Consider the following 27,329-nt stretch of genomic DNA (forward strand, 5'->3'; position numbering starts at 1 on the left):
TAGGTTCCAGAGTGCCTTCCATATTTAAAATATTCTCAAGTGTGTATGCAATGAAGCAAGTTTTGCCAACAGAATAGTTACTCTGCAGTTATGGATGAGCTGAGAGGTATAAATTGATTGCAGATTCCCTCACTGTAAGGGTCTAAGGAAACTGGAGGAAGGGGAAAAAAAGCCTAAGAACCTAATAAAAGCCCTGTGGGGATTAACAGACCTATAAATCCTTTGGTCCAAAACACACATTTCTTGAAAAAGGCCTGTAGGAAAAAAATCTACCAGGAAAAAGTATCTGGCAATATCCCCTAATGAAATTTCTCTCCTACTGTTGTAAAGGTGGGGAGTCCCACAGTGGAACAACTTCACTGGACTTGCACAAAAGATGCTTCTTTCACAGGGCAGAGTCAGGGCCAAGACACCTGCTAAAGTTGTAATACTGCCTCAAGCTGTGTCTTCCTGCTCTCTACTTCCCTGACAGGATTTTTTCTAGGCAGGACACAAGTGCTGCCTACAGACTCCTGGTTTTACCTGTCCTTCCCCAACCCTTGCGCTAGGTTTGAAGAAACTAGGTAACTGGGGATGCTGGAGTCTCCTTTTTAGCTGATAGAATGGAGGAGAAGACATGTTCAAGCGTAGATGGCTCATTGGATTCAGATCAAAGCACGACTGGATGCATTTTAGCTCTTAAATTACCTGGAAGAGTTTAGGTCCACATTAAGAAGCTCTTGCCCCTGGGATGCTGCTGCTTAGATAAACTTGTCAAACAGAAATTCTAAATCTCAGCTCCTGTCAGTTATCGAGGAACACAAGCAAATGTAATACGAGAGAACTCGCGGGACTTCCTGACAGCCAAATCTGCTCTGGATATTTGGCAATTGGCATCCTCAAGTCATTAGTAAGAATATTTGAGTTCAGTGAAGGCCACAGTCATCAGCCAACAGACACATAAGGAAACAGCTAAACTCTTGTTGAGCAATTCACAGCCCAGCACGAACACAGCAGTAACGGACCAGCACACTGGATGAGAAGAAATGTGATCATTGTTGCTCAGTGAGTGCAAGAACCAGACCATTAAAAAAACCACCAAAGTTTCTTTAAAAGAACCAAAACCAGATATCTATCAATATTGAAAGTATCTATAATCAAATCTACTCCTTCACATGCAGAGATACTTGTATGACTGAGGGTTTCTGATCCATTTTTTTTTATTCAATCTATAAAAGGAACAGAGTTCGTTATCGAAATGAAAGATCCTGGCAGCACCTACTTGACGTAAGACAGCCATCTGTGCTCTCTCTTACAGGAATATACATTAAGTACATTTTTTTAAAATAAGCAAGAATAAATCTTACTTTCACAAGAGTTTTCTGGTAAAACATTCTGACACACAACTGTATTCTTTAGCAAGTTATGTATTTTCTCCAGTTCAACAGGCACTAACAAAATCAGTAAGGTAGCAGATACTCACTTTGGATACATAGCCATGCCAGCAAAATGCAGTCACCAAGTGGCATTACAAAACATACCATAAAAATCTTAAGATAAAGTGTACAGGGCAGTCAGTGTCGTATTTCAAATATGACAGACTTTCAAAGTTATTGCGCTGTTTATTCATCTTAATTTTCCTTGAGAATGCAAGTTAAGACTATATAACGGACCCTACTTGCTACTGGCTGGACTGTATCTTCCTACCAAATTTTCACACAGAGGGCTTTTTGAAAAGGAGGGACTGTGGGTTTTTTTTTTGGTTTTGTTTTTTTTTTTTTTCATTTAAGAAATACAAGATTCTTCTTTCGTTCAAACAAGAATCAAATACAGTTTCCTTCTGGAAGAGCACAGTTCAGCCATTGAACAATGTGTGAGCAATACCTTAGCTACACTGCCTTTGTACTCATTGGGGAATTTCCCAGAAAAAGGCAAACTGCAGAAGTCAAGCTTAACCATGAGTTTGGCTGCTAGACATTTTTGATTATCTTTTCAAGTATCTGTCTAGATATTCAATCATCTAAAACTTAAAAAGATCTAGCTATAAGGTTTTTTTTTTAAAAAAAAAGCTTTACTATTAGAAAGACCAACCTGCTACCAAAACCAAAAATCCTTCTTCCCTTAAGCTGTTCCTCATGTTGAATATTGATACATTCGATGCACTGAAATAAATTAGATATCATTCATATGATGAGGAACAAAGTGGTACTGACTAAACACTCATATTTCATGAGTTCCTTAGGCAGAAAAAAACATGGCAAAGCTTAAATTATATTTCCTTGAAAAATCAGAGAATATTATAAAGAATCAAATATACATACAAGGATTTTATTAGATATCTAATAAAAAGGTGTTGATGGGGAAAAAAAAAAAATTCAAACACTCAGAAAGTAACTTGACGCTTGAGTGCTAAAAATACCATGCAGTTTTCACTCTTTGACATCTCATCATTACAAAATTGTCACACAACTAGGCTAAACTGACAGAGCTCTAAGCTTTCAGCTCCAAATCAGTAGCATGCATGACTTCATAGCTCAGAGGTGGGGAAAACAGCTGAGGCTGAAGTTTAGATTTACTGCATATGTTTCAAGATATGCTGTATTTATAGCAGGTAGCCAGGATTACACCAAGTCTATAAATACTTAAATTATTTATGAGACTGCAAAAGACTAAACATAATGCAAATCAAAGCCACTCACGCACAAACATACATCACACTGTAGAGGTTTTCAGCCATCCAGGAGATGAGAAACAAGATACTAATTCAGACAACTTGGAGAACTCCTCTGAGCCCAGGGAGATGGGAAGGACTTCAGCCCACACACACCTCTTCGGAAAAGATGAGCACCCTTAATAAGCTGTTTGGGAAAAAGCTTGTTTTAGTAGAGTCTCTGCTACAGACACATACAATGCCTAGTGCTAGGATACCTTGGCCTATTAACCAGACTCCTAGGTGCTATCCCAACTATAATCTCACTACCAATAGGTAAAAGTGAAATCACTTGGCTACATTTCAACCAAACAAGACCACAGTTTGCTCAGAGTACTAAGGAAAATTGTTAGGAATAGCAAGATAGGAATATTTGTTGAGTGTCTGTTTTGTTTTCAAAAGCGGGTTGCACCTTGGAAACCAAAATAATCTTATTCTGGGGCATATAGACAGGTGCTGCCTTTTTGTATTTGTTTTTAGTTTGTTTGTTTGTTTTCTTGTTTTGTTTTTTTAAAAAAGTTTGGTGGTTGACTGATCAAATGGGAGGAGATGGCAAGGACACAACCTCCTCCCTTAGCAGTCAGACAAGTCATCATACAAGGCTTAAAAGCTTAATGTGCATCAGTTTCATGAGTTATCTGCAATGGTCACTCCCACTTTATGGATCATAATTATTATTGTATAAATACCAACATGCTTAAATATCCTTAAATAAATTTTCCAGATGGAGCATTACACACAATGGCAAAGAAATTACCAGAAAACATTAAATTCAGTAAGAGGATACCGTAAAAAGTATTCTGTGGTTTTATGCACTCGAGAAACATTTTTAAAGAATTGATTCTATGGCCTGCCTCTTTGATTTGCAGCTATGGATATACATCTGTGCTGCATCACTGCCATCTTTTAGTGAGAAACTGTCAAATCTATCGTCAATCAGAAATGAACAACAGCTAATTTAATATGTTCAAAACATAAGTTACTTCATGGAAGTCAGGGCACTTTTCTGTCACTGAAAGGTAGACATAATGTTCCACTTGCATAACTTTTAATTTAAAAAAAAAAAAAAAAAGGCCAACAGAAAATAATCTAAAACACAGAGATATACACATCAGATTTATATTCTCTGTATCAGCGTTACTTGTAATAACAGAGTCTGGTCTAGATCAGACCAGAAATAAATCTGACACCACTTTTGCCAAGGACAGATCTCTCTTTTCTTTACCTTTCCTGGTGTCTCTGGTAACAGGAGCAGCACACTGGCATAGCTTCCAGTCATAAAGGCAGTATGTATAAATCTAGGGGGCCCTATAGAGCTAGAGGCAGTATGCTACTTCTTACAGAGCAGACTTTCACAAAATTACTCAAATATCATAAAAAGCTAATGGGGTAGCTCTGGTTTAGAGAGGTAATTCCTCTTTAAGAAAGCGTAAAAACTTTCTTACAGGTAGAAATAACTGTGTTTTAAAGGAGAACATAACACAAGCCATTTCAGCATTATTTTACCAAGGCTGTAAAGAGCTCTCCTAGGCTCATCTCTGTTAATTGCGTCCTTGCAAAGCACAGCCAAGCGGATACAGAATGATTACTTTTAATGTGCTATCCAAATAGCTCCAAATGGGCACAGAAAGCTTTTACCCTTCCCCTATTCCTGCTCGTTGTCCTTTGGCTCCACATAGAGCTCTGCAGACCCAATTCTGCACTCATTATGCAGGTAAAGGAAGACCTAGAGAAAGATGACAAGTTTTGTCATGGAGCAAGGGAAAGAGTTAAAAAAACCTACTGGAACAGAAACTGTTTTGGTACTTTTTAGACCGTGTTTGGACAGAACCAGATAACCATGATGGAGAAGCTGCATTTAATGCAAGGATAATTCCAGAGTAAAAAACGCATAACGTTTCTCATCAGTGGATGATTAACAAAGGAATTTGGTTCCTAATGAAGGCAGTCAGACCCCAGACTCCACTGGTAAATCCCTTCTTGTCATCTCTCACATTCAGCTCTGACTCATCTGCAACAAACAGTTCAATCCCTGGCCTATTCCTTTTTTCCTCCATTCTTTTCACAATAGGTTAAGCATATACTTCATAAATGCAGTGACGGGGATGGTGGACTACAGGTAGATAACACATTTGGACGGCATCATGAGGAGACACACCTGAGTTAGCTTTAGGGAACTGAAATACCTGTGAAGCCAAAGCAGGCACATGCCTCAGTGCTGGCTAACACCTGGACAGTATCCACCACTGTACAGGCCACACTGAGGCTGGTGCCACTGCAGCTTCACTGTCCATTAGCTGGACTGAAGGGACCTTTGATACCTCCACATGGGCTGGAGTCCCACCAAGGACGGATGGTTAATTTAAATTATTAGGCCCTGAAGGACTCAGTTTGACATGAACTTTAATTGTAATGATCGTGGCTTTTAGACATCAAAATAGACTCAGAGGCCTGAAAGCTTCTATGCTTTTCCTGGGAAATCAGTTATTTTAATAAAAGATGTCATTTTTCTAGGTTTTATTATTATTATTTCCTTGATTTATATAGCATCAAATTGCCAAATTCTCTTTGAGAGATTCTTCTAAAGATTTCTCATTAACAAAAGTAGCTACAAAATTTCCTAAGTTTTCTAGCTTAGAAATAGTTTCTAGCTTAAAAATAATTCCTTCTTTACAAAATATCTTTTCAACTATACTGTGATCAAAAAGTCAAATTATGCTATTTCATGGTTCCATTCAATAAGAAAATCATAACCCTACTGCATAATTACGCCTAACGAAAAGGTGAGTTATAATAAATGAAACACAAAAGGGAAAAAAAGTTTGAGAATGAGCTCATGTATGGCGAGAACAATACAAGCATCTTCCTGATCAATTCTCACACACATTCACCGAACAGAATTACCTTATGACATACTCATTAACGACACATGCATCATAGCTGTGTAACAACATAGTTTTCTATACATTTGCATCAGCCACTGAGTGGCAGCAATTCCCTCATACCTAGAAATGAATTACAAGGTGTAGGATGAAAATTTCAGAGTATTGCTAACTCTTAATTCTTTTATGCTACCTCTAAATTCTTTTATGTTTAGCATTACTTATAACCATACAAATAATGTCTAGTGAAATACCTTGTTATGTGTTTCAATTTTGAAACTGTCAAAGTTTCAAAAGTTATGTACTTTATTCTGATAATCATACTTCCTTAGAAGTTTGCCATATTCAATTTCACAAAAAAAATAACTTTGAATAAAACTAGGTGGATCAAGGAAATTGAAAATTTAATAATTTCTTAAACTAATGCACAGACCTGTATTTTATTTTGAAAAACCCAAGGTGAGGGTGTGAAACTTAAAAAAAAAAATATCTAAATTTATGTTTTGCAACCTTATAATTGTTTCTTTCCTCGGTATTTGTAGGTTCCCCTAGCAGTGTCTTGGGGTGGCCTGAAATATATCAGTCCAAAGACAAATATCTGGGTTTTTTTAATACAGCCATTTTCGGGAACTAAAAAAGCCAGGAAATACTGCATATACACTTAAAAAAAAAAAGTTTATGAAATGTTTATGCTTCTTAAGAAGCACTTCACAGTCTCTTGTTCAGAAAGCTATAATGTTTATACTTGGTTATAGCTTTCTATTTGATCAGTACAAGGCTGCACAGCGTTATTTGATAGATGGAGAGCTGAAGAGGTTATTTGTTGGCCTATTACACTGTTAACAGACTAATGACTGTACGAGGCTAAGGCCCAAATCAGATTAAAAGAAACTAAATACATAACAAGTGCATCCAGGATTCTGACAGACTACTTGTAGGAATGTTAAATGATGTAATTTAGGCTTCAAATTACTGTCTAAAACTAGGAAAAGATCTAGCATGAGAACCGATTATCCCACACCTGCCTTCTCTGAAGATTCAGTTCTGTCCTTGGAGGCATTCAACTATCAAGAGACGGGATACTGAGCAGTACCATCCTTGCACATAAATCTCCTGCAAGAGCTCCTAGGTCCAGATTAACACTCTGCTCTGCGCTACTTGAATAATCCAGAAGCGAAGTGATGCTGCAATCAGAGTCCACGAGTAAACAGATGTCAGACAGAACCCCATAATACAATAACTAAAATATTTAAATATTTCATACCCTAATGCAAACGGGGAATTCTCTAGAGATGAACTGAAAACTGGTTTTCAAAAGATGCACGCCTGGCATGTACACAAAAGCAACAGGCATTCCTGCTCCTTCGTTTCTTATTGTCTGTCGCCGTTCGGCTGGAAACCTGACCATTTAAAGATCGTGCATTTCAGCTGCTTCAAGCTCACTGTCCTACGGGAGTCAGAAACAGAGCATCAAGGCAGCCGGGTGGGAGGGGAAGTTGGTATTCTCAAACTTGGCGTTGCTGCTAGGAGGAAACTCCGTGTTTCCACCGAGGACCACACAGACCTCGATACCTCCTCACACGGGGCACAAACCCCCTCCCTCCCGCCAACGCCGCCGCGGTGCCGGCCCGGCCGGCCGGCGGCTGAGGGGCTTTCCCCGCGGCGCGACCGAGCCAGCCCCATCCCGAGCACCCCGAGCTCGGCGACCGGGAGATCTGGGTGAGCAAAGTCCGCGGCCGGGCTGGCCCCGGGGCTCAGCCGGCCGCCCGGGGCTGCCGCCACAGCCCCCCACCCCGGGGCGCGGAGCCCAACATGGAGGCGCGCCTGAGGAGGAAGCCCCGCGGCAGCCGGCGCCCCGGTGCCGCAGGCAGCCCCGCCGACTCCCGCCGCCAGCCCCGCCGGGACCACGCACCGGAGCGGGCGGGCGGGGTGAGCCCAGGGGCGGCCGAGCCGGCCGCCCCTCTCTCCGCCGGCAGCCCCACGGAAGCCAGCCGGGCCGGAGGGAGCCGTATCGCTTCCTCATTCACCCCGCGCCAGGCGGGGCAGGAACTGCCGAGCGGAGGAAGCCCCCCCACGCCGGGGGCAGGTACCGGCACTCACCCGCTTCCAGGGAGCCGTCAGGGGCCGCGGCCGCCGCCGAGTTTCGGGCGCTGTCCTGAGAGAGAGCGAAAAAAGGGAGTGAGGGAGTGAGGAAGGGAGAGGGAGAGAGTAGGTGCCCGCCGCCACGGCCCAGCCCGGCGCTCCCCGCCCCGCGCTCCGCCCACGGGACGCGGCCGCGGGCCGCCCGCTCACCTGCTGCTGCTGCCGGCCCGCCCCGGAGGTGCTGAGGGAGGTGCCCCGTCCCTCGGCCGCCCGCCGCGGCCCCGTCCCCTCCCCTCCCCTCCCCTCCTTCCCCCTGTCCCGCCGGCGGGGGCCGCCTCCGCCCTCGCCTCCGCGGCAGCGCAGAGCACCTCGGCGGGCGGCTTGGCCGAAGGGCCCTTGGCAGGGTTGTGCTGCGGGCGCTGGGCCGCCTTTGAGACGAGTAAATGAGTATTTTTTTTTAGGGCTGGCCGTTTGGTTTGGTTTTGGTTTTTTTTTTGGTATTTTTTTGTTTGTTTGGGGTTTTTTTGTTTGTTTGTTTGTTTTGTTCACTGGTCGCCGAGACGTGAACAGCAGCTGGGTTTGAGGGGCCGGGGCTCGGCCGGTGAGCACGCCCCTGCCCAGTGAGGAGCCGTGATCTGGTTTCCTCACCCCTTTGCAACGCTTTCTATTCCAGGCTTATTCTTTAAAATGTTCTTCGCTGGCTTAAAAGCCATGGACGTTGTTTTAATAACGGGGCCAAAGCTGGGTAGGCTGTAGCAGTGTGAGCACTGCCGCCACCTAAGCGACTTTACCACGGAGATGGCCTTCGCTGAAGTGCCCAAAGTTAGAGGCCTCCCTAGGGCATTCAGGGTCCTGGCCTGGGCTTCCCCCAGCTTATACTCTGCTCTGAGTAATGGGGCATGGTTTTTCTTGAAGCCTTTGGAACTGCAATCATCACTGTTACAATGAGATGTTTCAGGGATGGGTTGTAGTACAGGAATGTGTGAAGTGTAAGAACTAGAGAAAACACCAGCATGCTCCTGTAGGAATCCAAAGCAGACCCTTGTCATCGGTTTTTAACTGCTACGGGTCAGGTGTAATCACTCTCATGTTTTCATCTTAAATGATCTCATTCTGCCCTAGCTGAAAACAGTGATGAAACTCCCAGGTCTTTTTCGTGCCTCTGTGACACTGGTAATTGGTGTTTCTCCGGGCAGGTGCCAGGCTGTGGTGTCGGAGCATTGCTGGGGGCTGTCACCCACCCAGCTGTTAGATGGCTGTAGAGTCATCTCTAAAAAGCCAAATTCCACCTATTTGACATGCAGCTTCTTTTCAGAGCATTTTGCTTGATATTCATAAGGTAATGTGGAAGTTCCTCAGTTGTTTTGTCTGATACAAAATCTGAAAAACTATGATTTGTATATAAATCTGCTTTGGCAATAGTTTATTTATGTGTGAGTAGTTTAATTTGAAGTAACTTCTTTTAAAATAAAATTACTATTAGCTGAGAGGTCTAATAGATGTAATAGTAATCACAGTTTGGGTGAAAGCAATAGAGCAGAGTTGTCTTGGGTCATTTCCTTTTTACTTCTGCTGAAAATTAAACTATATTGTATTTTGTGCAGATACACGTTCTTATGCATGTTTAAGTGTAACTATTTTTTTTTATTTGAAAAGATAAATAATATTTTCCTGCTTTTGGACAGAATATCATCTGATTAGCTATACTGCTATAAAAAATTGCATGAGGACCCTCATTTAAAATTACGTAAATTGCTGTTACACTGAAATCTGAGGAACTTTATATGCATGAGAAATTCATGAATGTTGTGTTATAAAAGCAAAACTAAAACTAGTTTGAATGAGAGGAGAAAAAGCAGAAGCTAGCTGTGGCCAAGGAGTTTTCTTCATTTTGATACTTCCAGTGAAGTTGGGCAATATAGAAAGTGCTTTAAAATGTATTTCATTTAATTTCAAGTTCTTTGGGTATTTAATGAGTGTAAATGGCCGGAGAGAGTCCATTTTGGTTTGTGACCTTACCATATAATGTTGCAGCAAGCCATTTGTTAACTACCATTGCATTTCAGTTATTTAGAGTGTCACTTTAGTCCAAGTCTTTCTGAAACAAATAGTCTTTTCTCATTTGGACTGTGAAAATTTTGCAAGACCTAGAGAGATTTGCATCTTATGTCTTTGTTCAGTCAGTCAGTAGGCTCAAATTGAATTAGGGCTGAACAACAAAGATGTAAAAATTAAATCCACAGGAAATAAAATGGAGGGTCTTCTCAACTAATACAGGGATGTGGCTTTAGAAATTTGAGGTGTTTCCTGGTACTGAGACTTCCTTGCTGACTGATTATTTTATGTAATTTTGCTTTTAAAACTCTGCAGTGCGAAATGCGTGGAAATGCTCTTAGAGTTGGAGATTGTCTTTCATCAGAATAGATTCTAATGCAGCTCAGAAGGCTTTAACACATTTTACAGGCAGTGGAGTTGAGAAGGGGATGAAAATCAGTTCTTACTGAACAGCCTTTAGCAGCACTCTGTGTCAGCTTCTGTGTAAATGGTAAGGCATGCTGGGTTTCATTGAGATTACAGGGTAACTATTGGAAAATAAAAGGTCAGTCACAAAAACAGGGATGTGAAGAGGGGCAGGGGCTTAGGGATATGGGTATTACTGTCTGTGATCCATTTTTCTGAAATGTGCCTTCAGATATTTTGTTTTAAACCAACTCAAGACTGTGTCCTTTTTACATTTCACCTCTTGGGTAGCTGGATAGACAGGCTGATAACTTCCAAACAAATGATTAAACACTGCTTTAGTACAGGAAAACTCTGAGGAGAAGATAAACTACCAGGGCCTCCTGCAGCTGGATTTCCTCTTGAATTTTCTCATCCAGAAAACCTGCTTCACCTGGGGGCACTTAATTTTTGCCATATGACATGATGATGGTAAGGGGTGTTGTGACTTCAAGCCCTTTCACATGCATAGATTAAAAAAAAAAAAAAAAAAGTGAGAGGGAAAACTTTCTGCAGCAAATATAAGTAAAACATTTGTAGTGGAAGTTAAGAGCTTTCTTGTTCCCTGAAGATATCAGAACCAGACTGGTAAAAAACCAATTTTCCCGAAGTGTGTAATAACCTTTTGTGAGTTGAACCACTATATCTACAGTACCTGTTACCTTGAGCAAACAAACCTGATTTTAATTCTGATGGCAGATACGTGATTTATGCAAAGGCGATTACTTTTTGGAAAAGAAAACAATCATGACAGTTATTGCCAAGTTCTTTTTCACAGCCCCGCTTTGTAACAGGACTTCACTGGTCTCTTTTTCCAAGCCTAACCACCGAATGCCTGCTCTCATTTCCTCTTTTGTGCCAGTAGTGAGGGTGTGAAAAGAAGAGTCTGGTGGTGATGGGAATTTCCACCCATTACCTTTTACACAGGTCTGTGGTCTACTGTGCAGGTTCACTTTTTGAAGTGTTTTGAGCATTATGTGTTGTCATTCATCTTTTCCTTCAGGTTGAGGTCAAAGGCTTGTGTTCTCTTTAATGCTTTTCCTCCAGCTTCTCATACTGTCCTCCTTGAAGGACATGAGCTCTCTATGGATTAGCAATGATATAGCTACTGAATCTGTTCATATGAAGGTCTGGCTGCCATATTCATTTGGACTGATGTCCAAGTGAAACAGAAATTAGCCTTCCTCTTCTGAAGTCTTGCAACTTTAGAGTTTCTCTTGATAATGATATAAATTCATTTCTACTGCTTATCTTTGCAGGTTTTATGTTGACTAAGGAAGGATTTCTTCTTTGTATTAGTCAGCATACCATTTATTGTGATTCACAGCAGAGTTGGTCTTTCCTACTTTTTAAGGGTTTGCTTCTGTGCATGTTGCATGTGAGTGAGCTGCTGTGTCTGCGCAGAGCTGTAATTGGGTCAGAAAGACTATCTGCAGGTGAGATAACTAAAGAGAGCTATCATCTCTCTTTAAATTTATTGCGTTTTAGAACTTGCAGTTGCATTATGTTCTATGCCTAGTAGAGTTTAAATAAAATGATGGATTTATTTTTTCTCTCCTGAAGGATGAGATATGTAAGTTACTCGGTGGTTCTGGGAAAGATTCTGGTGTCAGATGCAAGCGTGCAAATTTCTACATATTTGTATAAGCAACTTAGTACAGAGTGGTTTTTGTTATCAGATGCAAGTCTTAAGAATTTGAGATTAAAACTGAGATATGTTTTATGTCCCAACCACTCTGCAGTTTTACTCTTTTGAAGGAACTTTTATATCTGATTCACTTATAAACCAGGCAAGAAAATAGTTTCTTGACTGTTTTGCTGAGATGCCTGCCTAGAGCATTGCTAATTGCCTTACTCCCTTGAGAAAGTAATTACACTAAAATCTTGGGCACTTCTTCCTCTTTCTTAAGTAAAATCTATTTTACATGTTTGTATAGAAGATTGAAAAACGTAATCTCGAGTTCCTAAAAGACTGAAAATCTAGACTACATATAAAGGGAACACAAAAATCTGTCAAGGTCTTACAAATATCCCTCTGCTGCCTTCTTTTGTTGAGGGTAGGAGACTGATTCCTGCATTTTGAACATCTGAGACTGTAGTAGTAGATTTAGTTTCATCTATGTTTTCCAGAAGAATTTAAATTTTAAGAAGTGTTTTATGGTGTTTACTGCACACACCCCCTTTTGTTGGGTTTCAACATGCCAGCTGCCAGTGTTGATTTTGAGCCATCTAAGTGTTCTACTTCCCCTTATGATAGCTTTACTTTGCAAAGTTAATATGATGGTAGAACAAGGAAGTATATGTATTGATGCAATTTTCTTGCTCACCACAGTCCTATTCACAGTTGGTTCTACATTCCTGTGAGTATTGAAGAAAACTGTGCTGTGAAAGAACACAAGCATCATTTTCTGATCTCTTGGTTTGTTTTTAAGCTCTCTTTTGAAACAATTCCATGTGATTGTTGGTGTACATGTAAGCTTTAGAAGATTAAGATTCTGTTCATTCACAGATCAAAGGCACCATAGAGGGACGCAGTTTGCACTTCAGTGCACTGGCTTGGGTGAGGGGAGCAGTGGTTAGGTTTTGTTCCCAAATCCCTTTTCATTTGCAGCTGAAGTTGTCTCATCAATCAATGAGAACAAGCTGGACACCATCAAGTTAATGAATTTAGGCCATCATGTGACTTCAGCTGGTAGTACCTTACACCACTTCTGCTCGCCTGAGAGGAATTAAGAGTCTCAGCAACTACCATGCAGTCACCTGAGGCATACAAATCTGCTGAGTAGGTCTTTTGCTTTAAAGGTGATGTTTCAAGGGTGTTGGGTATCAAGAGCTCCAACGTTTGCGAAATTGTGTCAAGTGATAGCATCTGATGAGGTGTTGGGATAATGCCTGTAGTTTTTATTTTACTTTAATCTTATCTCATTTATGGATATTTCTAGGGACTACAGTTGCATTGTGTTCACTGTGAATCTTGGAGGACTAGAACAGGAGATTAAGGTCAGGCTGCTGGTCTGTCACTCCCAGGGGCAGTAAGGTATGGCTGTTGGGGCAGAGTGTGGGAGTGTGGCTGCTCTCTGCTCCTGTCATGCTTTACCCCTGCTGCTGGCACTGTCCTAAGAGCTGTTGTACCTGGACCACTCTACCCCTGTGACAAAAGGCTAATGTTATTTTTCAGATTATTGTCAGATCTTACTGAAATTTTTTTATTTTTATCAGTGTAAATGATTATCCAAAAATGCAAACCGCAGTGGTATTAGTGTGGGGTTTGGGTTTTTTTGCCTGTTTGAAATGCTTTCTCTATGCTATCAGACTGTACAAGCAGTAACATGGATCAGTCCCACGCTGTGACTGGAACAAGACTTTGTCTGCAGAAAGAAAAATAGGTCCTATTGTACCTGGAGTGAAGATATGGGAGTACTTGAGTCCCAATTTCATTGGGCAGTTGTGTAATTTTAAAGCATAGTTTGACCATTGCAAATGAACAGCTTACTTTTGGCAGCTAGTGCTACTAACATTTAATTCTGAAGTATTAATTCTTTTCTACTCAGGCTTTAGGCTTGGGTGTTTTTCCTTGTTAAAGTTATGATTAATAATATTTTCATGTCCTCCAGGCTGTCCTTCTTAATTAGTCTACTTGCCTGCACTTGGTCATATATTATTTAGACCATTATTGTGTTATGATAGTCATTTAGTAGGATTTAATCTTTATTGGTGCCGCAAGTGGTGCTATCAAAAGCCAAGCACAGTAATGGTGAAACAAGATAGTATGCAAAATAAATCCCAGTAAACCTTTAAAATGAAAGCAAACACCAATAATGAAACTACAGACTGTTTGCACAGGAGGGTGGAATATTGAAGTCACCTGCCCTAGGGAGGTCACAGGTTTTTTTGAACTACACAGGGAGAATTTGGTGTAGTTAATGTCGGGGGTCATGGAATAAATGTTGAGTCATGCAACTTCAGAGAGAGATGTCAACATGCCTCTTCCCCACATTGCATGGTGGTTAGAGAAAATGTGTTTGGTGGAAATAGTAGTTCTGTACTGAGCTTGCCAAATAATGGGTGAACCAAACTCCTATTACTTGAGCTTTTCACTGCTGTTGGTAGCAGGGTGAAGGGCAGGATTTGATATTGCTGTTTGAAATCTGGTAAAATAATAAAGACACTATTTACTATAGTTTTTAGTAATAGGCTAAAAATTGATTTTTTTCCCCCGAGGAATTAACTGTATAAAAATAAATTGAGGCTGCTTGCAGCAGAATTGAAGAGGAAAAGCCAGTCTGCAGCAGAGCTACTTTCCAAGCATGTGTCTGAAGGTGGGTTATACTGTTAGAGCCAGTATTCCAGACATGTTTCCTGAGTAAATTCTGCTACGTATCTGACCTCTTTGCACCCTGGGGGTGTAACTCAGCAGTCTGATACTTCTCTTGTCAAAAAAAGCTAATTTGGGGGCCCCTACAATTCGTCTATTCAAAAGAGGCTGTAGAGTTGCAGCTTTTTGATGCAAGTATGGTGTCTTGTGTCTGCTGAATTCTGTGTGGCCTCACTCTTCTGCACTTGGAAAGTATTTATAGCGTCACACCCATATTTCTGGTTAGTGTTGATCTGACCCTATTGGTGCTTGAAGGTAATGCCACTTGGAAACATTTTTAAGTATATACAATGTAAGTCAGTTATTCTGTGATCCCTTTTATTTTTGTAAACTAATTATATTAAGCATAATTAAGTATTTTATTATGCAATATTACATATAATTAAATAATTTATTATTTATATATTTTATGTTCTACAGCATACCTGAAAATGTGTGATTATTCATGCCCTGATGATGGACAACACAGCTGAATGTGTGGGATGTTTTAGTAGGCTTAGTGCCGTAGACCACTGCAGATCCTTTTTTTCCAGTCTGATATTAAATATGATTCACTACCTGTCATTCTCATGATTAAAAAGGTGCCAGGTTTTTTTTTTTTGGTGACAGAAAGACAAATGGAAGAATGATTCAGATGTTCAAATATTAACTAGCTGCCTACTCATGCTGTCAGTACAGTGGACTGTATTGCTAAGGACAAATAGATGCTATTTTTCTTTACTGGTCACACTCCTCCAATGGTTTTGATTTGCTTGAAGACAAGAACAGAACTTTGAGGGACAGGTTTGCCATATTTCCAACTATTTTTACTATGTAAAAGTTTCAGGAATGTGTTTAGAGGCAATTTTTTTTTTTTTTTTTAACATTTCTTTACTTTCGGCTGTAGGAAAGGATATATTCTACATGCACATTTAGAACTGTGGGGAAATTTTTATTAGCTGGTTATACAGAGGATGCCGATTATATAAATCATTTGGAGGAGGAAGAGGTGAGAGAAGAGGTAATAGTTCCCTTACATTTATCCGAACTTTCTGTTTCAGGTATGCTCAGAGTAGAAGAGGGGAAGTAATTCCTGGTCTAGCTAAATATGTTGTTTTTTTTTCTTGCCCATGCTTTCAGGAAAAATTATAGGTTCAGAACAACTCGGGAGCAATTTCAGGACTTCAGAACCATTTTTTATTCTCTGTTAACGATTTTATATCCTCTTCCTCAATGGGGGATAATTTAAAGCTGCAGGGCAAATTCAGGTTGAATAAAGACCTTATATTCTTTGTCTAAATGTAGATGAATGCACTCCACGGAAGAAGCAATAAGTGTCACTATTTGTGAAAGAAGCATAAGTATTACTATTTGTGAAAAAGAACAAATTAATTTAGTGGTGTGCCTAGGTCAAGTCCATGTGTTTACAGCTGTCCTGTAGGGAAGTGAAGATCAAAGTCTAGATGTCTTTATATATCTGGGAAAAAAGCCCCACCAAATTCCAGAGACATAATGTAATTTAGTAATTTTCTTTTTGGATATTGTGGGATCACACTTAAACACACAAATGTTAGATAGTCAGTCCATAATATTACTGTGTTGGGTTTTCTGTAAGTAGATTATGAAGCAATTTACATATATATATTTATATATAATGCAATATATAATTTATATAGCAACTTCAAAACTTTTTCACTCACCAGTTTACAGCTGACTTACAGCAGGACTAGAAGCAAATGTTCTAAAAACTTGCTTGTAGGTAGCTGTGGTGAGATTCCCATTTCAGCTGGCCTTCTGAGGATAATTGAGTGAACATGACATTTGGGAGTACTTTCCTGAACTTGGCTTGCCCTCAAAACTGTTGCATTTGGCTTTTCATTGAGAAAAAAAAAATACAGGCTCAATACAAGCAGAAAGAAAAATAAAATGCCTTTTTTGCATTGTCACAGTTGAGGAGTTCTGGATAAAATCTATATTCTCTTCACGAGGTTTCATTTAACTTCCGTTACCTGGGAAGTAGGAGGGTAAACTTGCACCCAGGAATTTTAATGTAATTTTTTTGTGATGTGAATTTATCTTGTATTTTTTAGGTATAATAAATTATAGGCTTTGTTTTTGTTTGTTAGAAGAGCAGGAGACAAACGCTCGTCTTTTATTCATCATAAAAGCATTCAAAAAGACAAAAAAACTTCATCTGTTTGTGGGACATAAAGCATGCAATTGCAATTGCACAGCCAAAAGGTGATTGCTTTATACTAGAGGTATAAGAGCACTCCTGGACTGCACTTTGGTTATGCTTCTAAGATGTATAAAGTTGTTAATGCTGTTTTAGCACCCTGAGGAATTACAACGATAGCACCACTTGACATTCTCTAGGAGCTCTGAAAAAAAATCCTTAAAATTCTTTGTGTTTTTTTAGATAATTATGCTGTGCACTTATGTATATGTGGTATTCTAGTTTTTCATTTTAGGAATGAATAGGAGTGACTGCATTTTTAGTGTTTAAATGACTTTCATGTTGGAAAGTGAGTTGTAGGGATATATTCAGTTTCAGGTTTCTTTTCTTAAATAGTGTTTTCCTAGGCTTCTTCAGAAAGCAAGGTTCCTCTACCAGCAATTTGGAGCACCTGACCCAGATTCCTGTTCTGAGTTGCCCCATGGCAGACCGTGTTTCTTTGCATTAACCAGAAGGGGAGAGTATGTTGCTTAAATCAAATGGCCAGTATGCCTCAAGTCTCTCCTGAAAAAAAAGAGATCTCTATTTCTTTCTCTAACTACAACATTGGCTTGATTTGTTTGATAACAAATATGCATAAAATCAGTTTCATTCAGTTTATTTGAGAATAGCCAGAAAGTCTGAGCAGAGCTATTTCTGTGTATGCATGTACTTGGTACACAGAACTTACTAAGGTGAAGGTGAGGTGCTTCTTATCTCATGTAGGTGCTGCTTTCTGTTGTGGGTACTTTGGCATCTTGAGTGTGACTTAACTGGTTGGGTGCTTTTGTGAAGTAAAAGAAAAACTGCTAAATATCTGCCTACTGTCTGCATGGTTCCTAACACAGGGTGAGCAGACTTAATAGCTCGCTGCTGCTGAAATGGGGAGTCATATCATCCCCCATCTTCTTGTTTCTGTCTTCCTGCCTACTTGTTCTCACCAAGAACACCGTGCCAGCTTTGCTTGCTGGAATACTCCATGCTTTGATTTAACTCATTAAAATGTCAGCAAACTGTCTCAGCAAAAATACCCCAAACTCCAAAACAGACGTGGTCAATTTTCTGCCTCTTTATGGAATAACATAGGCTCAAGTAAGGGTTTCTGTGCTTGAGAGAGATCTAGGGTTAAGTGGAGAACACAATAGTAGGAAGGCAGCAAAATTTCTCCCTTTTGACAGCTGGAGCTGTTATGATGATTCTGGCATGTATGAAAGAGCCTAACCTACAATGATTTAATTAAAATAGATTTCAGTCACATGTGGGATTCAAGTGGTTAAATTGCATTTGGTCCATGTCTTTTTGGGCATGTGCAAATAAGCATGAATTTTAAGCATGATGTATGTAAATGTATACTAAAGGAGAACCACACGCGTAGTCACATTCACTGCGACAGCTTCCTTGAAGTTAAGGGCATTTGTGGGTCTTCAAGCTGATGGGAGGGATGACTGCTGCATTTTACTGATTCAGCTGCAAACACCAAACTTATTCTAAATTATAAATATTTTCAGGGTTCAGCTTGATTTTCTCATAAATTGAGTTCTGATTCCAGATATGTGGAGATAGGATGAAGAAATGATTTTGAAGTGCTATTCCCATTCAGAAACATTTAAGTGTTGAATTTAAAATTACTAATTCGGAAAATGGTCACAGCCACCTTGTATCTCTCATTGAAAAGATTTAATTTATTGAATCCTAATTCATGTATCAGGTGTACCAAGAATTCACCTATTGAAACTGAGGACTTGTTTGATAGGCTTGTGATATTGCAGCAAATTATGAAAGTTTAACAACATAAAAGAAAGCATTAATGTCATTCTAATCTGAGTTGGAACCTGTTTTGTTTCCAGGCAATAATAATCAAATGGAGACTCAAACACTGAGGTCCACTCCCCGGCAGCGCCACATGCTTTCAGCTAGCTTAGTTTGCACATGGGTCCAAATGTTCCAGCTTGGATCTGTCTGCTCTTTACCTTGACATTTTCTTCCCTCAGACTTTCCCATCTGGTTTTGTCCTTTTGGGAATATCCTGTTGGATATTCCTTATGTTGTTATTGTTTGTATGCTTCTGTGTTCTTCTACCCTTTCTTCATTGTCTTTTCATTTTACCCTGTTCTTCTTTGTTCCTTCTTATGCTGAATATTAAGAAATACCTGTAAACCTTTAGCTTTAGTCCAGCTTCTGGTGGACAAATGGTCACAAGACAGAAATTTCCAGATGACTTCAACAGATGTTCCTGTCAGAGTAAAAATATTTAACTCTTGAATTACTGCTAGACATAGTATCTCTAGTGTTGATAAATATTACCAGAGTGGTGTGGCAGGGGGCTTGTATGTCTCCTTTTTACATTGCATTATTTTAATCTCAACCTGACACCTTTCAGGAGAAATTAAGTCTACTGAGAATAGCTTTTGTTGTTTTCATTGCTATATTAAGCTGTAAACTACAGTTAGGCAAGATCCGTGCTTGTGCCAAAACAGGAGGGCTGTTTTGAACTAGTTGAAGGAATCCATCCCGAGTGCTCTCTAGCAGGATCTGGGTGAATTTATTTTTAATCATGAAATGTGAATTGTCACTGTTTTGTGGTTTTGTTTTGGTTTGGTTTTTTGCCTCCATACCAAAAATGAAGATGAAATGTCAAGATATTCGGAGAAGAAATTGTGTGTTCTCTGGGGCATATTATTTGAGTGTAAATATATTGTTTCAGCGAGTTGTTCTTCAAATCTTTTAATATTGTGATGCTTAAATCATAATATTTTTCATAAAGTTGTGATTTTAATTCTTAATACTTGGTTTAATCAGGGAAGGTGTACAAATAATTAGTAATATACAAAATATCCTAATAAAAATAGAAGTACACGGGTACAGTCATCATGAACTAAAAATGCAAGACCGTGACTGATTCTTCTGAAGTGAATTCCTTGTAGGTGCTTATGAAGTTTTAGGAAATGTACATTTTCAAAGTTCAAATGCTCTAGTAAGAAATGAGTTAAATGCTTGGAATGGACTAATCTGTAGGCACAACAGGAACTTGATGGTATAGTAGGTGGTAAGATTCATTTATGATAAGTTACAATGGAATTCCCCTGGAAATATGTATTCCACCTACTTGAATGCACAGTAATTCAAAAGATGAACATTGTGCAGCAAATGCCAAGATATAAAAAAATTGGCAGGTTATTGTAAAATGTGGGACTACGTGTATGACTAAGCCACTGTCTGTAACTAGCTCTTAATAGTTCTGGTGTACATTATGGTCTATATATGTTGAACTTCTGTGGTCTACCTCTTGTCTAATAGCTGTTCATTTAAACATTTTTATTTGACCAGAATATTGAGCTTGTGTATATTTGAATTTAAAGCATGGGGTCTGCACGTATCAGGAAGTGATATCCTTCTTGAGATTAATTCACGTTTATTGTACCTTATAACTGTGGTGATGTGTTTGAATTATATTTTCAAAATTCTTTTTTTTTTTTTTTTCCTGTCTCTTTTAAAATTATGGATAGGCAGAAAATCTGGAAATGTTTCAAGTGATCAGGGTATTCAAGGGGCAGGGAGAGAGTAACACTTGGCTTGGGCCACTTTGAATAAACTTCCTGTTATTACTGAAATTTTAATACAGTATTCAATGTGCATACTGAGGCTATTTGGTATCCTTTTTACCTATGGGTACCTGATGCAAACTACATAGTGAAAAAAACATGTAAAATGGGATTGCAGGTTTCTAAAGAAATAATGTCTGTTGGTTTTGAGGGGCTTATTACTTATCTCTTCAGGATATTACATTTAACTATGTGAAATAGTTTTAGATTATAGCATTTTTCTGGTCAGTGTGACACAGTTCGTTAATATGCTAAATTGTTATCAATGAACTTAGTATTTCAGCACATAGTTTGTCAACAGAAGTAAGTTGATGTACTTGGAAGCTTGTATTTCTGAAATACAAAGGGTTTCTTTTTACGTAGGTAGTAATGCATTGTCTGCAATGACATAAGAAAATGACATAGAAGAATAATTCTATTTGTTTTGTTATGCTGAGCAATAACAAAATTGAAAGGAAAATGGATAATGGTATCTGCTAGGATGACCGAATTCACTTCATTATACATAAACCCCCCAAATTGTTTAAATGAGTGGAAAAAGAAAGAACTTTTTCACAGTTTAAAATCTTTTGACAAATCTTTATTTTTTTCTATATACAAAAACAATATCAAAACAAATAAACAAAAACCACAACAGAAAGCCCTAAAGAAACTCTTAGTTAAAACTTTTTTCACTTGACAGCATGAAATTATAATTTTACATCTTAAATTGTGCCATGATTGACAAAAAGTCATTCTGGATCATTTTGCTTTTCTTGTTTTGATGTGAGTACAAAGCTGTTGTTCAGATCCTGGAAAGAGTAATGGGCTGCAATTCTTGGCTCAAATTTCAGTAGTAGGTGCATTTTTTGGAGAAGCTTGAGAAGTAGGCAATACTAAAATATATGATGTAGATGTTAATACAGCTAATTAGATTTATATTGACATCTACACTGTAGTATTATTGTGAAGGGAAACTAGTGTAGACTGATAAATCTACTTTGTAGAGAGGCTTCAAATCATTTTTAAGAACTTCTTATACCATAGCACAGAGGCATCTCAATCTTACTGTGAAGACTTCTATTGAAAATCTGCCTTATTTCCAGATATGTGTGAATGTGCAGTAATGATGGCTGTTGCTTTCAGATGTGTGTGTATAAACCTGTACATAATTTCCTTAGCTTCAAGTTTTACTTTGCAAGCTGCTGAAAGTTTCACTGTGATTCAATGAAGCATGTAAGATACCTACAGGAGGTTCAGTGCAGCTTTGGATTGAGCACCACTTCCTTTTGCTTTACAATACTGATTAATGTGTGTAGCTGGTGTAGTAGGTAACTTAATTGTTGTATGGTGGTAGAAAGAAGTTTCTTAGTTGTCAAATGGAATAGATTGCAAAGGCTGGGCTCATCTTAACTCTCCAGCTAAATATGCTGTAACTACAGTAATGAGGAAGTGGTCCACTTTGGTAAAGGTTGTGGGTGTTTTTATCTAAGCGTATATTAACACATACACATCAGGAGGTGGGATTGTAGTGGTGACAGGAAAGTGTAACATCAGTGTGAGAATACTGGTGCAGCTACACTGTTGAGAGGAATGGCTTGTACTGTTACCCCTTGGGACTAGTTGTGGCTGACTAATAGACCCATATTAAGCCCCAAATCCCTATATAAAATAATATATTTAACAGAATATTTTCTCCGAGTCTAAGGCCAATAGATCTAGATTTGTGTGTTTCAAAGCATTCTGACTTGAAGGGTTAGAAGAGTTTAAGAGACTGACTTTGGTAGGATTATCAAGACTGTTAATTAACTTGACCAAAGTAGCTTCTTGACCAAAGTGGTCGTCTTGTGCTGATTTCTTATGTTGTCATAACATGTTTCTACTCTCTTTTGTAGAAATTTTTGGTACTTCAGTACATATTTAAGAGAAGCAGCATGATGTTCTTTGAGGTTCTGGTTCATGTTTTACTTAACACTGCAGATAGGGAAATGCTGGTTGCACCAATATTGTGCCTGATTTAGGAGAAATTGTCTTCTGTGAACTCAATAAAATGGAGTGTGTTTTAGAGGATAAGGTATCTGGAGGTGAGGAGAGCTGTTATCTGATCGTTTGCTTTCTCTGTAAGATGAAAATAATACCAGTTACCTATTGGTTTAAGTGCATTGCTGTCTCTAGAGGAAATCTTTCCTTACTGTTATATATTAATAGATTAAGTTCAGCTGCAGGGCAAGTAGCATGAACTGCAAAGATAAACTACACCTGGGTCTGCAATAGCTGAAATTGCTAAAGTTTTGGGCCACTGCTGTTCTGAAGCGTTCATCCATAGAACACGTGCTTGCAGAATATGCTATGTCTATTTGCTGAAAAACTTTCATTTCGGAAGAGCTTGCTACATATGCAGGTACTTTGCATATATAGCATAAAGTAACTTCATGTTTTCCAATGAAAAGGATTGTATATATTTAATTGTAAGGATTATAATTTATTTTTATTGATGAAATCTGTTAAATGTTGTACAGGGTGTGAGAATTGAGTGGGTGCTCAGCTCTCTGCACTCTCTTGTGGCTTTGTCCTCTGCTTATTACTAGTATATGATCTGTCACTTATAATCTTGGTCTGAAGAGGACACCTTTAAGGAAGGGATCTTGCTATTATGTCAGTATTTAAGTCCTGTTTTGGACAATATTGCAGAGCACTCAAGTGAAACACTTAGTGTGTGATCAGGCTTACCTTACAGGGTCAGTGTTCCTCAGTGAGGAACAAAAACGTTCTTCACTGAGGAAAACAATGATAAAGATCAATTAGAATGCAGAACAGTGAGCTGTATCAACAGCCAGTTCTGCTGAAAACTTGATTTCGAAGTGTTGAAATCTAGAGTAACTTACTAAGATAAGTTGTTTTGTTAGCACAGACAGATGGGAAGTACAGGTAAGGAACTTCAGATGCAAAATCATTCATGTAAATAGTCCCTGGGGATATGAAGGAATGTAGTTCTTGGTGAAGGCAAACAACATCTTTAGACAAAAAGTCATGTGTTAGTGACCTTTTCTTGTTGTTTATTTGCATCATAAGTGAAACATCTAAAATGAGATGTTCTGTAGAAAATTATCTAAGGCAGTGGAGCTCAAGCACGTATTAAAATGCATTTGGTACTTTTGTCCACAAGGAAGTTTGAAGTCAAATGAAAATCACTTCTATAACTGTTGAAGCTTGTTTTCTCCGTCGAGATCTTATTGTCCAGGGTGTCAGGTTTCATCACTTGTCTTGTCACTCTTTACAAATCATCAGTTGCAAAATTAGCATCATTTTCACCATGAAGCAGAAGCTGCTTATCTTTGTTTCACAGAATGACTTAGACTTACAATTCTGCTGTTTTCCCTGAAGGGAAAGCTGTCTTACACAGTTGTTGCAAATGTAGCTGCAGGGAAAAAAATCATCAAGTTTGCCTTTGACAGCAGCAGTGTAGTAGAAGGAATTGTATTTACATCCCATTTAAGGGACGTGAAAGTAATTAGATGTCTTGAGATGAGTTGTCCTTGTGAGATGGATATCTTGATGAATCAGGAGGTTGAATCTCATTTAAATGTGAACGTTATTTTGCATACATATTATTGTGCTTTCTTTCCTTGTCCTGTGTTCTTTCCAAGCTTGTTGTGATTCTGTCTGTACCTATTTTTTTCTTAGGTGTTGAATAAGGTTTTGGAGAATAGGATGAGTCTGCACTAACAGTTTAAACATTATTCTCTTCTTTTGATATAGTGCACAGAAGAGGTGAAGGGAGTTCATCAGCCCTTCTTGCACTTGGGGCATGTTTTATGTGTCCTTGTGTTCCATGCCTTCTACTTGTGATCAGCTGCTGTTCTGTAAGACGCTTTCCTGAATAGTTCAAGTAAACACCAAACCTCCTAAATAGGGAGCAAAGTGACTGTTTAACAAGAAATGCTACTGTTTTCTTAAGCCTATTATGTTCTTTGCAAAGTACACTTGGTTTCCTGATCACTCATGTGGACCTTTTTATTTTGTTTGTGCTTTACTATAAACAGAAGAAATACATTTGAAATAGCAAAGGAAAAAATCAGGGTGTTGCATTCAAACCTGTTGAGCCTTTACAGATTTGTGGAAGAACATATTTTTATTACGTGACTCTTCCCTATGGTATTTGCTATCACAGTTACTGCCAAATTACTGTCAAATTTCAGCTTGAAACAGGCACAGCATCACAGCTGATAATTTCACTGTTCAAATTATTAGAAACCAAGACTAAAAAAAAATGATCTAAAAAAAATATGAAAAGCAGGAATTTCTTTATTTGCTTCACCTTTGGAGTGTGTTTGGGTTAGCTTTATGCTTTTATCCTGCAGTTGTGGTAGCTAGAAACTTCTTTTCAATGTCAACTGATGTGCTTATGTGATCTTTTAAATCTGACACCTAGGTTTTCGGGAGGAAAAAATCTTCAATGATTAGTGTTGTTTGCTGTAGTTGTGCCTGAAGGGGAGTCCTTTTCACCCAGCCTTGTGTAAATTCAGAAAATTCATGATTTGAAAAGACATGACAACTGTAAGGGAGGAGGAAAGAGTAGAATGTATGGCTGGGTGACCAAGATAATGAATGGCATGGACTGGGCATGTTAATATTATTGCTTCTTCAGTTTGAGGTGTAAATTTATTCAGTAGATGCTTACATATATTAAAAGGAAAGAATGCCCTTTGATAAGGGAACAAGGGAGTGACCATAATGGGTGAGGGAGGCAAGTGAGTAGTAAAGTTGATATCAATATCTTGATAAAAGTGTAGGAAGTGATTAGTGATAAATCTGCAGACTAGGGCAGAGAAAATCCAGCTCAAGCTTGAATGATCTGAGACTGTCTTTATGGCCCTTCTCTAATAGAATTTCCTGGCTGGAGATTATAAATGTTTTTCTCCAGGCAAAGAAGCAGTTTCTTTCAGGGGAAAAAATTATAAAACCCAGAATATTGCAGGCCTGGATACTACTGGTGTGGGTTATTGAGTCTTTTACATGAGAGGGCTTTTAAAAGGAACTAGTCACTGCCTCTTTTCTTTGCATTACCTATAACTGTCCATTTGCTTACTTTAGGCTCCTTAGACTGAAAGTGCCAGCTCTAGGATACTTCAAGAATAAATTGAGTTATTTCTCTTACTTTCATTTAAAGGACAAAGATTTGGAATAACAAAAGCTTTGTTTCTCCTAGACAAAATTTATTTAATGGTACAGAAGTATCTAGAGTAAGTCACTAAAAATCTAATTTCTTCTTCTTAATACACTGTTCAAAAAACACTACAATAGTAGTCCTCCACTTGCTATGGAGTCTGCCAGAAATGTTTGATTAGGCCACTGATTATAAAAGCCAATGTCTTCATCTGGTTTCTATATTCTGTTGGAGCAGAAGTCAGTAGGGAAATTGGTTATTCTTTCCCTTGAATGTTTAGGGTCGGTGGGAATGCTTTATGAACTTCAATCAGATGAAAATTAATAACTGTATTTTCTTTATCCTGTCTGTCCAGATTGCCATAAAAGCTTTATATTGTCTTCTGTGCCTGTGCGTGGACACACTTTTTCAAAAGGGATTCATATGATCGATTATGAACACGTAAAGAAGCTAGCTCAGTAGCACTGAAAATTACTTTTAATTATTGCCATTAAAACCTAGCAGCAAAAAGTCATGACCAAATGGAGGTTTCCTAATCTGTAGAACTAGAGCCCTGTGTGGTGCTGTGCAGTGGGTTACCAGAGACCAAGCAGTAGATCTGAGAAGCTGAAGGTGACAGAGCAGTTTCAGTGCAGGTAGTGACAGTTCCATCCTTTGATTTCAGGGATGCAGAGTAACTTTACAAACCACAAGGACTATAGAGGGGTCAAGTGCTGAGCCAAGTGGATGACCTGCTGAGTTGAAGAGTGAAGAACATCCCCAAGCTCAGCATGTGCTTTAGCTGGTCTAACCCATAGAAGATAAGCATGAGGATCTTCTAAAGCAAAGACTGATAAATTGAGCCATAGTTATGGCTATTAGGATTAGGTTCCTCTGATGCTTTCACAGTAAAGAATAGTATGAACTTAATGCAAGTTATATGGCGAAAGTATATCACAGCTAACTGGCCAGTGTTCCTGTCCTGGTTTTCTCTCCTTGTGGTTTCACTAGGGTGGATCATTCTGTCTCCAGTTTCAGTATTTGTACAATACTATTTGGCCTGTTAAATAGCTCAGGTGCTGTCCTCGACGTCAGTAGAGAAATAGACACCCACATCTTGCTCCTTGTGCATTTGACACCATTTAAGGTGCAAGTCAGTATACCTTGAGCAGTTTATAAATTTGTTATCTGCATTTAAGTTTTTTTTCTTTATGAGGAAAGAAAGGTTTTCTTACTTTTTGCAAAAACTTGAGAGTGCTTTAATCTGAACAAGCAAATAATGTGGTAACGTGCATACTGGGCAAACTGCCCTAGCCATATGTGTTTATAAATGCATTGTTAGGTATCAAATAAGTATGAAAGTGTTTCTATCACGGGATTTAGAGGACATTGTCATTTACTACTATTAATATAATATGTAACTTTGAAGAATACTTAATTTTCCATCAATGTTCCTTTAATAAGCTTCTGCAACAAAAAGTGATTTTAAATATCTCAAGTTATATGAAAGAGGAATTTCCCAATTAAAATACCTGTTATATGTTATACCGAGTTTCCTAACTTCCTTGTTTGTCTGACAGTGATTCAGTCTCGTTGATGATGCTGACTCAGGTATAATTCTTTTTTTTTTTTTTTTGATGTTCCTGGTTTCGTGTGGATACTCCTATTGATAGACTGATTCTTCTGGTAAGGGATTTCCATACTGTGACTCAGGCACAATGCAAGCAAGGTGACAATTACTGGAAGGTACCTGTTCGTTTCAGGTAAGTTGGTATTTACATTTTGTTTACACTTTTAGCTGAGAAAGCCAGAAGATTTGCCAAATGTTAAGCCTTGCAAGTCTTAAAGCCTCCTCTCACCTGAGAAATAGTCACTCTAGAT

At 38.8% G+C, this 27,329-nt stretch overlaps 1 protein-coding gene across 7 annotated transcripts in view; it reads right to left on the minus strand.

Annotated features, from left to right (window-relative positions):
- PRKCD (protein kinase C delta) overlaps positions 1 to 7,896 on the minus strand; it is a 68,182-nt gene extending 60,286 nt beyond the window's left edge. For 4 of the 7 annotated variants that reach the window (XM_032984137.2, XM_032984141.2, XM_032984134.2 and 1 more), the window contains exon 1: positions 7,672 to 7,816. The gene's annotated coding sequence lies outside the window, so the exon portion shown is untranslated. Of the gene's footprint in view, positions 1 to 2,690; positions 2,774 to 7,671; positions 7,817 to 7,863 lie in introns of those variants that run through there. The other 3 variants (XM_042799323.1, XM_042799322.1, XM_032984135.2) reach the window with 3 other exon arrangements.
- Positions 7,897 to 27,329: the final 19,433 nt, after the last annotated feature.

Source organism: Tyto alba, unplaced genomic scaffold (assembly GCF_018691265.1).
Source record: "Tyto alba isolate M040663 unplaced genomic scaffold, T.alba_DEE_v4.0 Super-Scaffold_3, whole genome shotgun sequence".
NCBI lineage: Eukaryota > Metazoa > Chordata > Aves > Strigiformes > Tytonidae > Tyto > Tyto alba.